Here is a 13,033-nt window from a genome sequence, read left to right on the forward strand (position 1 = left end):
CCAGAGGGTCACGTGGGAAAGAAGGAGGGTGGGTAGGTGGAGCCGAGCGGGTGGCGGGTGTGTCACGTGGGGCCGTTCGGCGCTGAGTGCGGCTGCGCGGGCCGGTAGCAGCAGCTGGAGAACGGCGGCGGCGGCAGGCTGACGGGCAGACTTAGGCGACTTGGGTGAGTCGGCTTGAGGGACTGGCGGGGGAAGTGCGCCGGGGCCGCCTCAGGCATCGCTCGACCCCCGGGGCCCCGGGGCCGCATCCTCTGAGACTGCTTCCTCGGCACTCCTCGTCAGGGGACAGCCCCACTTAAGAACAGCTCCCCACCCCCGCTCCCTCCCTGGCGACCCTCGCCAACGTTCCTCAGGGACCCCTTGTCGCCCCGGCGAAGGCGCCAGCCCGCGGACCGCCGGGGAACCGCAGCCTGTCCGCACCGATCCTCCCGCCCCGGGCGCTCGGGGATGCCCTCGAGAAGCCCTGGGTGGGCTCTCCAGCTCCCCGCCTCTTTGTCTGTAAGCGGGACCGTCCGGGGAACGTCCCCGGTTCTCCCCCTCCCGGACACCTGCGGGCCCCTTGTGTGGTGTCCGGGCTTCCAGCCCTGCCTCCCCTAAGACCTCGTTTCTTGGCTCCTTCTGCTTCTCCACCCCGCAATCAGAAAGGAGAACACACCTCAGCTGGCTCTCCGCTCGGTGTGAAGTTGTTCGTCCCCCTGCTCCCGAAAGGACGATGTGCCTGATAGTCACACGCGGGCACAACTTCCCCAAGCCGTGCCCCTAGATAGGCAGACCCCGGGGTGGAGAAGTGGAAGGGACCCTACTGCACGGAGACCCTGGAAAGGTGAGTGGTCCTTGGCGCAGGTCTGGGATGCCTCCCCAGTACTGACTCCAGCCCGTGCCACCCCCTGCTGTGGAGGCGCTTTGTGTTTCCAGTGCCAGCACCTTAAAGTAGCAGATAGTGAAAAAATGTTATCAACTCCCAGGCCTTTTACGCTGGCAGAGACATAATAAGGGGAAATCCAGCATGGAGCCAAGAAGTTAAACCAGAAGCTTCTCTGGTCCCTTCCAGCTCTGGGATTCTGTGAAAATGCTGCCCTCCTTTTCTTCTTCTTAGCCCAAATGGTATCAGAACCAGTTCAGTTTATTCCATTGTGCTTTTTTTCTAAAAGGCAGATTGAGAAGTTTAGGAAGTGAGATAACCAGATGTACAACGTTCCTTTCCTGGTCTGAATAAGCAGTGCTTAACTCCCCTGGGAGATGTCTATACGTGTTGACAGAAACTGAGTCAGTAGGTTGGAAGCAGCGTCTTCGTTAAGAACAGGAAAAGGCATAATAGTACTTAGCACAGTGCCTAGCACAGAGTAGACTTTTAATAAATATTTGTTGGTTGATTGATGTCACATTTTTTACGTTAGTTTTGCTGAACGTTTTTTTTCCTTTAAAAATGTTTATCCGGGATGAGTGGGGAAGAGGGATACAAGGGGAAATATGGATTATGTAAAAACAAAGAGATCAAAAAAATTTATTAAAAAAAAGAAGTACCTCCTCACTAGTAGAGAAAACAACTTAGTGGAATACAAAAAAGCTCCAGTCTGGAGTCAGAAGGCAAATTGGATTAAAGTCTTGATCCAGCCACGTACCTCAGTTACTGTGGACTAGTCATATCATCTTTCTCAACCTCAATTTCCTCATTTGTAAAATGAGACTAATAGCCTAAAATAGGCAGATAAAGTGGTTAGAGAATCCAGCAAACCTTGGAATCACAAGACCTCCGTTCGTATCTCTCCCATCTGACACATCCAAGGCAAGTCACTTAACCCCCTCAGTCCAACTCTTAAGACAAGTTGCAAAACACTTGCCGATCTGCTTTGGTAGAGAGAATTTTTTTCAACAGTAGTTCCCCATACCATTGACATCACAGTTCCTGTACAAATAAAAATAAAAATCATTTCCTCTACCTGCCTTGTAGAATTTAAAGGACATATTTTAAAAACAGTGAAGTGCTTGATAAATGGAACTATTTCCAATAGACTGAAGAAAAAAATAGTAGTACTTTGACAAAAGTTGTGAACAGAAACCTCTTTGGGAAGAAAACGTGAAGATTTGGGGCATAGAATCATAGAATTTAGAATTGAAAGGGATCTTAGAAATCAACCATGCCATCTCTTTGATTTTACACTTGAAAAAACTGAGGCCCAGAGATGTTGAGTAATTTGCCCAAGGTCCCAAAGCTAGTAAACGGATTTGAAATGACAATTTCCTGACTCCTGGTCAAATGTTTTTTCCACTCTCTTTTGGTTGGGATTGGTGAGGAACTTCCAAGTGTAAATATTTAGGTAGTTGGACATATGGGACTGGAGCACTGGTGATTGTTTAGTATTGAAGATGTAGATTTGGGAGTAATTAGTCTGGAACTGATAAATAAAATAATGTGAATCGGTGAACTCTGCTAGATTTAAGGAAGGTCAGAGTACCAGCACAGATCCTGAATTGAATGAATCACTGGAAAAGGAATTGGGGGGGAAAGCTAGATTTTTTTGCCTCCTCCAAAGAAGTAATATGAGATTTATCAAGGATTGGTAGACTTTTGCCCATGCCTTTCTCTTGGAAGAATTAGAGAAAGGAAGGGATCTTAATGAAAGTATAGGAGGTCATAGTAAGTAGGAAACAGTGGGGAGAAGATAAGTTATACAAGAGATGGACAGATCTTGATCCATTCGGAGAAATGAGCAAACTTTAAATGCCAAGTTTCTCTCCTTCCTGTCATTAGCTCACTTATTCAGCCATTTCTAATAAGCCAAATCAAAAAATATATAATAAAGAGTCAGGTGGCAATAGATGATAAATTTAAAGCTGAAAAGGATGTTAGAGATCACCTAGTGCAGACACCCCCTCCCCCCATTTATATAAATGAGGAACTCAAGATCCAAAGAGTGACTTGCCCATGATCACAGAGGAAGAAGTAGTAAAAGGAAGAGCCAGAATTAAAATCCAGGTCCCAATGTTCCAAAGACAGTGCTCTTTCTACTGTACCACATTACTTCCCTGAGATCTGACTAATATTTTCCTTTGGATAGTTTACTAAAAAAAATTAGTTTCTGACAACTTAGATTTATTGAGTACTCTTTGCCAATTTTCTTAACCTAGTGGAAATAGTAAATAACAAGAAAAGGCGTAAATAAAGTATATGTGTGGTATATTAAAGTATATGGTGGAAGGGATTAAGAGTTGCAGATGCATAGATAGTTTGACTTTTGGGGAAAGAGAAAGAGGAAGTGGGGAGAGAAAAGACCACCTCTCTCTGTCCAACAAAGTCTGTAATTGTGAGAACGTTGGGAAATGTGGTTAACTGAGAGATTATTCCATTTACTGACATTGTCCAGACTTGGATTCCAGAATAACTAGTCAGAATAACTATATTTGATATATTATTTTAGAGAGACAAAACTCGGTTGCCTATAGTTTGTTGTCTTTCTGGGCAAGAACAGGAAGGAAAAATATTTTGGACCTTCAGCACTGAAACTAGAGCTTTGGAATTGAAATTTATAACATTAGATTGGTATTTTAAAATTATTTTCATTATGAAGTGATGGTTCTCTTCATTAAGTCCCTTTCTAACTTAATCCATCTCTGTCCCAAACATGAAATGCCACTGTTACAGACACTGGGATTTCTGTGGCAGGAATGTAAAAGCTCAGTTCATACGTCATTTCTCAAAGAATGTATGCTTAAGCTTCAGGCTGAGGTACCCCAGAAGGAAAAAAATAAGAGTTAATTCATTCTGGAGTTTAGGTCCGTATGATTTTAAATTTTGTATTTTGAAGTGCTTTACTAGTAACATAGTTCAGCTTATTAATAATGTATTGTAATTAGCTAGTCACATTATATTCTCCTAAGTTCTACCTCTTTATGTGAAGACAAATGATTTGGGGTATATACCTGGGTGGAATAGTAAAGAATTTATCAAAAAAAAATTGGTAGTATTTTTTTTTTCACTTGTTTCTGGATTTTCTCTTTTAGGTATTGTTGTCTTTATCCCTTCCTTGTTTATTTGTTTAACTATTGTGCTTTATTATTTTCCACCTCTGTTGTTTAACCAATACATAAACAAATACCAGTTTCTTTCATTTTTTTAGGGACTTTTTTTTGGTCTGCTTTCTCACAGAACCAATAATCCAGTAAATCAATAGTAGAACCAAAGTCCCATAATAGTGGTATATTAGTACCACAAGTGGTGTAGATAGTTCAGTGCTGTTGTAACATGACTTATTACACAGATATGGACATATGTTGAGTCATGATCTTCAGAATATAACTGCAAGAAGCAAAAGCTTCATTTAATAGTTTATAACAGTATTTCCCAGTTCATGCCAGAATTGAAGAGGTCTCCTTGGTTTGAAACAAGCATCTGGTCCAATCCAACAAGCATTTATTTAGCTCCTGCTAACTAGTGCAGGCTTGCACAACTTGCAGCCCGCCAAAGGATTTCAGCCTGTGAAAAATGTAGAGGAAAACATCCTTTGTATGTAGAGGAAATCCTTTGGCATGCCACAAGTGGCCCATGGACAAGATAAAGATGAAATAATATTTGGTCCTTAAATCAATAGGGAGCCATTAGAATTTTGAGTAGAGGAGTTTAGGAAAATCACTTTGGCAGCTATGTGGAGGATAAATTGGAAAGGGGATTGAGTCAGGGAGAACAAGAGACTATTGCTATCTATAGTCCAGGTAAAAGGTGATGAGAGCCTGAAATTGGGTGGCTATGTGAATAGAGAAAAGGAGACTGATGAAAAAAATGTTGTTTTTGTAGAAACCGAAGATATGAGTACTGATTGGATATGTGGGGGGAGTAAAAGTGAGGAGTTTGGGCAGCTAAATGGTGCAGTGAATAGAGAACCAGTCCTGGAGTCAGGAGTACTTGAGTTCAAATGTGGCCTCAGACCCTTGACACTTACTAACTGTGTGATCCTGGGCAAGTCACTTAACCCTGACTGCCTTCCCCCCTCCAAAAAAAAAAATGAAAAGTAAAGTGTTGATTATAACACCAAGGGAAGTAAAGAGTGTGTTTTTTACGCAAATACACTTGCAAAGACATGGAGATGTGGAAAGAGAGAGGGAGAGAAAGAAAAGTTCAGGAAACAGCAGCAAGTAGGCCAGTTTGGCTGGAAGATGGCATGTGTGAGGTGGAGTAATATTCCATAAGCCTGAAAAGGGAGGCTGGAGTTAAGACTGTGAAGGATTTTAAATGTCAAGCTGAAGAGTTTGTATTTTATTTTAGAGGCAGTAGAAAGCCCCTGAAGATTCTTGAGGTGAGGAGAGACGTTTAGTCAGACTTATGCTTTAGGAAGATTATTTTGGCATTATGTGGAGGATGGATTTGAGAGGGGAGAGACTGGAAGTTGGAAAGTCCAGTTGGGAGGTTGTTATATATTAGTCTATGTAGAAAGTGATGAAGGGTGACTTAAAATATTTATACTTATATAAATACATGCTGAAGGTTAGATTTGCCTGGATACCCAAGGAAAGATTTCTGTGCCCCCTTACCTTATGCTAGTTCCAAATATAAAAGACCTATGGTATCCCTTGAAACAGGGTCTACAGTATTGATCTTTGTAGAGACTTTAAAAAGCAGCTTCAAGAGACTTTTTTTGATACTTAATTGTTTTCCTCCACCCTTACAAAACTAACTCATTAGAGAATCCTAGATGATTTAGCTAGTTGCACAGGATCTGGAGTTCTAGGAAAAGAAGAGGAGTACAGTTATTAAAAAAAAAAAGCATAGCTATATCTGAAACTAATCACATACTTGTAAAGCTTGAAACCTTCCATCTATATGCAATATTTGTTCAATTAAACTCTGCCCAAGGAGTCTTCAAATTACAAAGAAATTAGGACACTGTGATACCATGGAAAAATCAGTGGGCCTGACCAGGGGAATCTCAGCTCTGATGTTTGCTATCCATGTGAACTAGGGCAAATCATTTAACCTTTATAGGCCTCAGTTACCTCTGTTAAATTGAAGAGATTGGAATAGCTGGCTTCTGAGGTCCCTTCTAGCATTGGCCTTTCATTCTGTGATGTGCATATTTTTAGGTATAATTATGGGAGGAGGCAGACCTGCAATTTCCATGGGGTTCAGGAAAGCTCTGAACGTGGAAGCATCCTTTTACAGATGCAGATCTGCAATTTCCAGTATTAGAGGGGAAAGGAAGGGAGGGGGGAGCCTCAATGAGTATGGAGCTAAGTGACTTAGCCAGGGTCATACAGCTAGTAAAAGAAGGTCAGAGTCTGGACTTGAACCAAGATCCCAGTCCCTCCTCCCTCCACTCCTAGGCTGTCCTCTGTCTACTGCCCCACCCTGCCTTTCATTTTGCAGTTATAATAATGTAAGTGGATTCTTAACTGAAATAATTGTGATTTTGTGATTAATATTTGTAATAATAATTGCAATTTTGATAATTAACGTAGTTGATTTCCTTTGTTAAGCATCTAGATGCAGTTGATAGATTGATGGACTTGGAGTCAGAAAGACCTTAGTTCAAATCCTGCTTCAGACAGTTGCTAACTGTGTGCCCTGGGAAAGTCGTTTAACCTCTGTTTCAGTTTCCTCATCTCTGAATAAAAGGATAGTAATAATACATTGTTGTGAGGACCAAATGAAATAATATACTTAAAATATAAAATCATTATGTAAATGCTAGCTTTTTTGAGGCATCTAGGTGCAGTGGATAGAGCATTGAAAATCTGGGACCTGAGTTCAAATGTTGTTTCAGACATATGCTAGCTGAATGACCCTGGGCTCTCTCAACTTCAAATTCCTCATCTGTAAAATAGGTAATAACAGCACCTACCTCACAGGGTTGTTGTGAGGATAACATGTAAAATACTTTGTGAACCTTTAAGTGCTATATAAATGCAAGCCATCATTATCATTAATTATTTCATGCATTTAAAAATTCATTCTGAGAAGGGATTCATAGACTTCATCAGACTAACAAAGGATTCATGACACAGAAAAGGTTAAGAATTCCTGTTTTAGAGAATGGGTCCGAGTTTTTTTCTCCTAAGTAGTTAGGGAGACACAATCATTGAATCATAAAGTTGGACCTCATAGGTTTCTGAGGATTGGGAGTAGCCAGAGGGAGTGGTATTGCAGAATACTACCTGTGCCAGTTTTATGATTCTGTAACCTTGAGACATTCTGGCTGGGTTATTCTGAAGATGAACCACCTCTGCAGTAACAGTGTACCTCATCTATGTACTGTGTAATACAATGAAGAGGGTGGGAAAACACTGAGCTTAACCCTATGTCATCATTATAAAGGGATTTTTCTACATGATATTTTTAATCCTTTCACTTTTCTTCAGTTTTTGAGTAAGGAATGGTCAATTTTAATTCACTAGGCTTTTTAAAATATAAATTTCCCTTCCAAAATATTTCTATTCTTCCATCTCCCTGTGCCTTTCTTTTCTTATACCTGTTCTGCGTCCTTACCTCATCATCTAGTAATTCCATTGCTATTGTTCTGGCCTGACTTTTCCTGTATCAGTAGGACAAAGTTAACCTGTTAAACTATAAATTTTCTTCTGCCTTCTGAATGCTTTATTATGTTGTCTTTTAACTACTCATTCCTTTCCAAACTCCAACTCTGGGTCACTCTCACCAACTTTTTCTGCTCCTGCTCAACTGCTGCCAAATACCCCTAAAGGAAATCACACAACTGGGCTAGAAATAATGATAACAAGAAAAAGAAATTAAAGGCATAAAGATAGATAAAAGAGAGATAAAACTTTTGTTTCCTAATGATGTGATGATCTACTTAGAAAATCCTAGGGAATCAGGAAACTAATTGACACAATAGCTTCAGCAGAGTTTCAGGCTACAAAATAAACCCCCAGAAATCAACAGCATTTCTGCATAATAATGATTCCAGGAGGCAAAAATAGAAGTAGAAATCTCATTCAAAATAACTACAAATGCATAATATATTTGGGAGTCAGTCTACCAAAGCACACTTAATATTTGTATAGATTTGGTTACAAAATGCTACCTCAATTTTTAAAAATAACTTACTGGAGGAACGTTGTTTTTTTGTCCTTTGTTTTTGAAAAGGACAATGATATCAGGGAGATGATGCCATGACATGCAAGTGAATTAGATTTGAGTGAGAGAGGGCTATGCAAAGTCATCAGCCTCATTTTCTTCTCTGGAGCTCTTTGGGTCCAGTGGAAAGATATAGATCAGGATGACTAGAGATGGCCCTGGAGATTGGCTTATTTAAGCTAAGGTCTTTGACAGGTCTCAGTTCGACTGAGGCAATGCCCTCCATCAAACCTGCGCACAAGTTTCTGACCTCTAACCTGACCATGCTAGGTCACAAATCTGATTACCCCAAACTGTGGAAACAGAACTTCTTCCTTGTAGAAGGAGAGAAAGTTATCAGTGTTGCCCAACTGGCCAGTTCCACTTGGGTCCCCAGTGGGGCAGTTCCTATTTCTACTCACAGAGATTGTTTCTCCTTTGTTTTTGAAGAAGACCATGATATTAGGGAGGTGATTCTATGATATGCAAGTGAATTAGATTTAAGTGAGGGAGTGCTATGCAGGTCACCAGCTTCACTTTTTCCTCCAGAGCCATGTGGGTCCAGTGGCGAGATAGAGATCAGGATGACTGGAAATGGTCCTAGATGTAGAGGGCTACCTCGACCTTTTTAATCTAAGGTCTTTTGCAGATCTCAGTTTGACTGAGGCAATACCCATTCAGTGATTTAGGCTAGGTAAGAAATGAGGCAGAGAATGACCTCTTTATCTAGTCCAAAAAAAAAAAAAGAATCAATCTGGAAGGGGAACACCCTCAGGGTTTCTGACCAAAACAGAAACAACTGCTATGCCTAGGTTGTCACAATATAATTAATATAATTAAAATAACAATCCTACCAAAGTTAACTTAATCTTATACTAATTAATAAATTATCTAATTCAAACTGGCCCTTTCTGTTGCATGGCAATCTTCTTATTCTCTCCTAATTGGCGTATCCCATCCCACACAGCAGCTGTTCTAAACCTTCTCTTTTCTCTTCAAAAACTCCCATACCACCCCCTCCCTCTTTACAGAGAACGAACCTTGACTCCTAACTTACTGAGAAAATGTGGGTTACTTCTTACAAGCTCCCTTTCCATAATTGGCTCTCTTACCTTGATTCCTCTACATGGTGCTACAGTCTCTGATGAAGGCTAATCCTTCCACTTTTGTCTTTCACGGCCCACCTTCAGGAGCTTGCCCTTTCAATCAGCCTCTCATTTCTCTTTCATATTCCTAGCTTCCTACAAACACACTCAGGAGTCTCAGATCTTTAAAAAAAAAAACAACAAACCCAAACTTCACTTGAATGGAATGAATAATAAAATTGTGGTATGTGAATGTAACAAAATATTATTGTGCCATGAGAAACTGGATATGAGGATTCAGAGAATGTAGGAGTACTTATAAACTGATGTAAAGTAAACAAAACCGGGAAAATATGATATACAATGACTACAGCAGTAACATAAGTGGAAAGAACAGTGTGGTGATGTCAATTGAAATAACACAGGGTGGTTGTAAAGCCCAAACTTGGCCCCTGAGAAGAGATGAGAAACTGAAACTCCATCTTGTCATTAGGATAGGCTGTGGAGTACTAACTATGCTGCCAAACACAGTCCACGTGTTGGTTGGTTTTGTTTAGCTGTTTTGTTGCTTTTTTTGTGTGTTAAGGAAGACTCCCAGGCTAGCTAGGAAGAAGAGAAAAAAGAAATATATTGGAAGATGCTGTAAAAAAGGCATCAATAGCATTTTTTATGAAAGAGAAAAAATCCTTCATGTGACCCTTATGCCCTGGTAAGCTATTCATGTCATCTTTTTTTTCACTGCCAGTGTCCTGGGAGAAGCTCTCTATACTCTAGAAGAGGCTTCTTTTAGGAGGCGGTGAGATGGTACAGTGGATAGAGTGCTAGACCTGGGATCAATAAGGCTCAAGTTCAAATTCTGTCTCAGACACTTGCTACCTGTGTGAATTAAGTCACTTGAGCACTCCCAGCTTCAGTTTCCTCATCTATAAAATGGGGATAATAATAGTACTACCTATTTCACAAGCTTGTTGTGAGTATCTAATGAGGTGATATTTATGAAGCTCTTTGCAAACCTTAAATATTATATAAGTGCTAGCTGCTATTATCATCATCATCAGTATTATTGTCCCCTCTTCCTTACATTTTTTCTAACTTTTAATAGTCCCTTGCAATCAGTTTTCTAGCTTTGCTTCTAACTTTAAAACCTCTCTCCAAAGTTACCACTGATTTCTAAATTAGTAAATCTAATGGCCCTTACTCAGTTCTCATCCTTGACTTCTTTGCAATTTTTTACATCATTGGTCACCATTTCTTCCTACTCTTTCCTCCCTTGACTTTTGTGATACTGTCTTGGAGTGGTTAGATTTTTTTAACCCAGCCTTTATGATTTATTTCTCCTCCCTCTCTTTTGTTGGATTTTTAATCATCTCTTGCTCCCTAACCTTTAGGGTCCTCCAGTGCTCTTATATTGGGCCCTCTTCCCTTTGCTCTTGATACCTTCTCTCTGGTCTCATCAGCTACTGTGGATTATTAGATTATAGATAATCCCTAAATCTATGTTTACACAACCCTAATCTGTACCACTAATACCAGTCCTGCTTTGCCAGTTTACAGGTAGATATCTGTACTGGATGCCCCATCAGTTCTACAAACTCAACATATCCAAAATAGACATCCTCTTTTCCCTTAAACTTGTCCCTCTTTCAAATATACTTGTTGCTGTTGAAGACACCACCAGTTTTCAAATCACTGTTTGTAATTTTAATGTTAGTCTTGTTTTTCCCTTAACATTTCTGCTCTTCCCTTCACTCATGCAACCACCACTTAAAGCCATGTCTTCATCATCCCTTGAGTGGAATAATAATAATAATTCATTATTATTATTATTATTATTATTATAGCAGCTAGGATTTATATAGCACTTTTAAAGTTTGCAAAGAACTTTATGAATATCTTATTTTACTCTCACAACAACCCTATTAGTGTCTCCACTTTACAGATGAAGAAACTGAAGCTCAGAGAGGTTAAGTGACTTCTCAGTGCTTTTCTGACCATTTGTATTTTGATATCAGTCATACTAATTTTTGCTAATTGTTAGTTATATGCAGTGACTATTTATGCCCACTTGAGTATGGGACTTAGGATTCTTTAGAGATTTTCAGATTTCATCATTCGTAACCATATGGAATTACCAGAAGAATACTGGTTAAAAAGATGGCTTATTTCAATGAGAAGGTTGGAGCCACGGAAATCATTGTAATTTCCCAAATGCAATCTAGCTACTCTCTTTCTCTTACTCAGTTATAAGCCCAGGTCTCCATTGGTCTACAGAATCAGCACAAAACATGTATTGATGAGCCAGCCCTATCAAGAAGCAAGATAGCACAATAAAGCTAGACTTTTAGTCAAATCTTGACTTTGAGTCTACTTCATGTATTTCTCAGCTGTGTTTCCGTGGGCAGGTCACTCAGTTAACTTCGTAGTCTTTGTCCTTGTCTTGCTTTATAGGGTTGGCTTTACATGCTTTAAAGCACTACATAAATGTGAGTTATTACTAATTGCATATTATATTATGAAATAGGCATTTTTCATTCACATGGTTTTTTCTTTATAAATAGTTTTAGCAAACTTTTGATGATAGTTCTTATTTAGTAGACATTCTAATGTTCCAGAGTTTGATGTAAGCAGCAGTGTCGTCTACAGACAGAAGCATTCAGAGGATCTTACCATTTGGGGAATCACTTCTATTTGAATTCACTGTAGTTCATCTGTAAAAGTGTCAAATGCCTTTAGGAAGCATATATTTTCCTGATTTTATGACTTGTTTATTATGCTTTGCTGAGGAACCAGAAGGTCATGGAACAAAGTTCTCTGTTATTATATCTATTAAATAATCTTTTATGATTGTGACTTAAGCTTGTGAAACACCTTGACAGAAAGCCTTTAAGGGTGTATTTTCTTTTCATAGCCAGCAAAAAAAATAAACACGAGGCAATTTTTATGTTCTTTGAACCTCTTAAATGTGCAGTGTAAAGATACAGTCTACTATAGAATCTCATTTGCAAAAATCTATCTGTTCCCTTGTCATATTTTAATCAGGGTTGCCCTCTGTATGTCAATTATTCTTGTGAATAATTGGCAGCTAGATAGAACAGTGGATAGAGAACTGGACCTAGAATTAGGAAGACCTGTGTTCAGATCTAGCTTCAGATACTGGTATCCCTGGGCAAGTCTCCCTCAATTTCCTCCTTTGTAAAATGGAGATAATAATTGCATCTACTCCCCAGGGTGGTTGTAAGGATAAAATGAGAGAATATCTATAAAGTGCTTAACACAATGCCTGGCACATAGTAAGCAGTATATAAATGTTAGCTATCATCATCATCATCATCATCTCCATCATCATCATGAAGATTTCATACAAATGACAAAGACATAGGGATTTGTAGTTATTGACATTCTTGTTAACATAATAAAAATAGCTAACATTTACATGGTACTGTGAGGTTTTTGTAAGTAGCTTTACAAATATTCTCATTTTATCCCTGTGAAATAAGTTTTATTGTTATCTCCATTTTGCAGATGAGGAATTTGAGGCTAAGTGAGCTTGATTTACTTTCCCAAAGCCACACAGCCAGCAAACAAATTGAGTATAATCTATGGGGGAGAAATCAACATCTTTAAGATAATAAGAGGGCTATTAAGCATTTCTGATTTAAGACCAGAGCTGAGTAGGAACTTTGAAATAAATGTACAAATCATGGCACTTTATAATTTTGAAAGAGAGCAGATTCTATCCCATTTTTCAAATGAGGAAAGAGCTCCAGTTATCTAAATAAATTTAGGTTATTATTGATGTGATATTAAAATTATTCAGCATCAGTTCATGTAAATCTTTCCAGGTTTTTCCAAAATCCACCTGCTCATCATTTCTTATAGCATA

General features: G+C 39.3%; 1 protein-coding gene across 10 annotated transcripts in view; it reads left to right on the forward strand.

The window, feature by feature from the left end:
- FAM118B (family with sequence similarity 118 member B) overlaps positions 1-13,033 on the forward strand; it is a 94,533-nt gene that overhangs the window by 108 nt on the left and 81,392 nt on the right. For 2 of the 10 annotated variants that reach the window (XM_072611523.1, XM_072611524.1), the window contains exon 1: positions 52-164. The exons of 1 other annotated variant lie outside the window; for it this stretch is intronic. The gene's annotated coding sequence lies outside the window, so the exon portion shown is untranslated. Of the gene's footprint in view, positions 1-10; positions 165-752; positions 824-13,033 lie in introns of those variants that run through there. 7 more of the 10 variants (XM_072611529.1, XM_072611527.1, XM_072611525.1 and 4 more) reach the window with 5 other exon arrangements.

The sequence above is a fragment of the Notamacropus eugenii genome, chromosome 5, assembly GCF_028372415.1.
Source record: "Notamacropus eugenii isolate mMacEug1 chromosome 5, mMacEug1.pri_v2, whole genome shotgun sequence".
In the NCBI taxonomy this organism is placed as follows: domain Eukaryota; kingdom Metazoa; phylum Chordata; class Mammalia; order Diprotodontia; family Macropodidae; genus Notamacropus; species Notamacropus eugenii.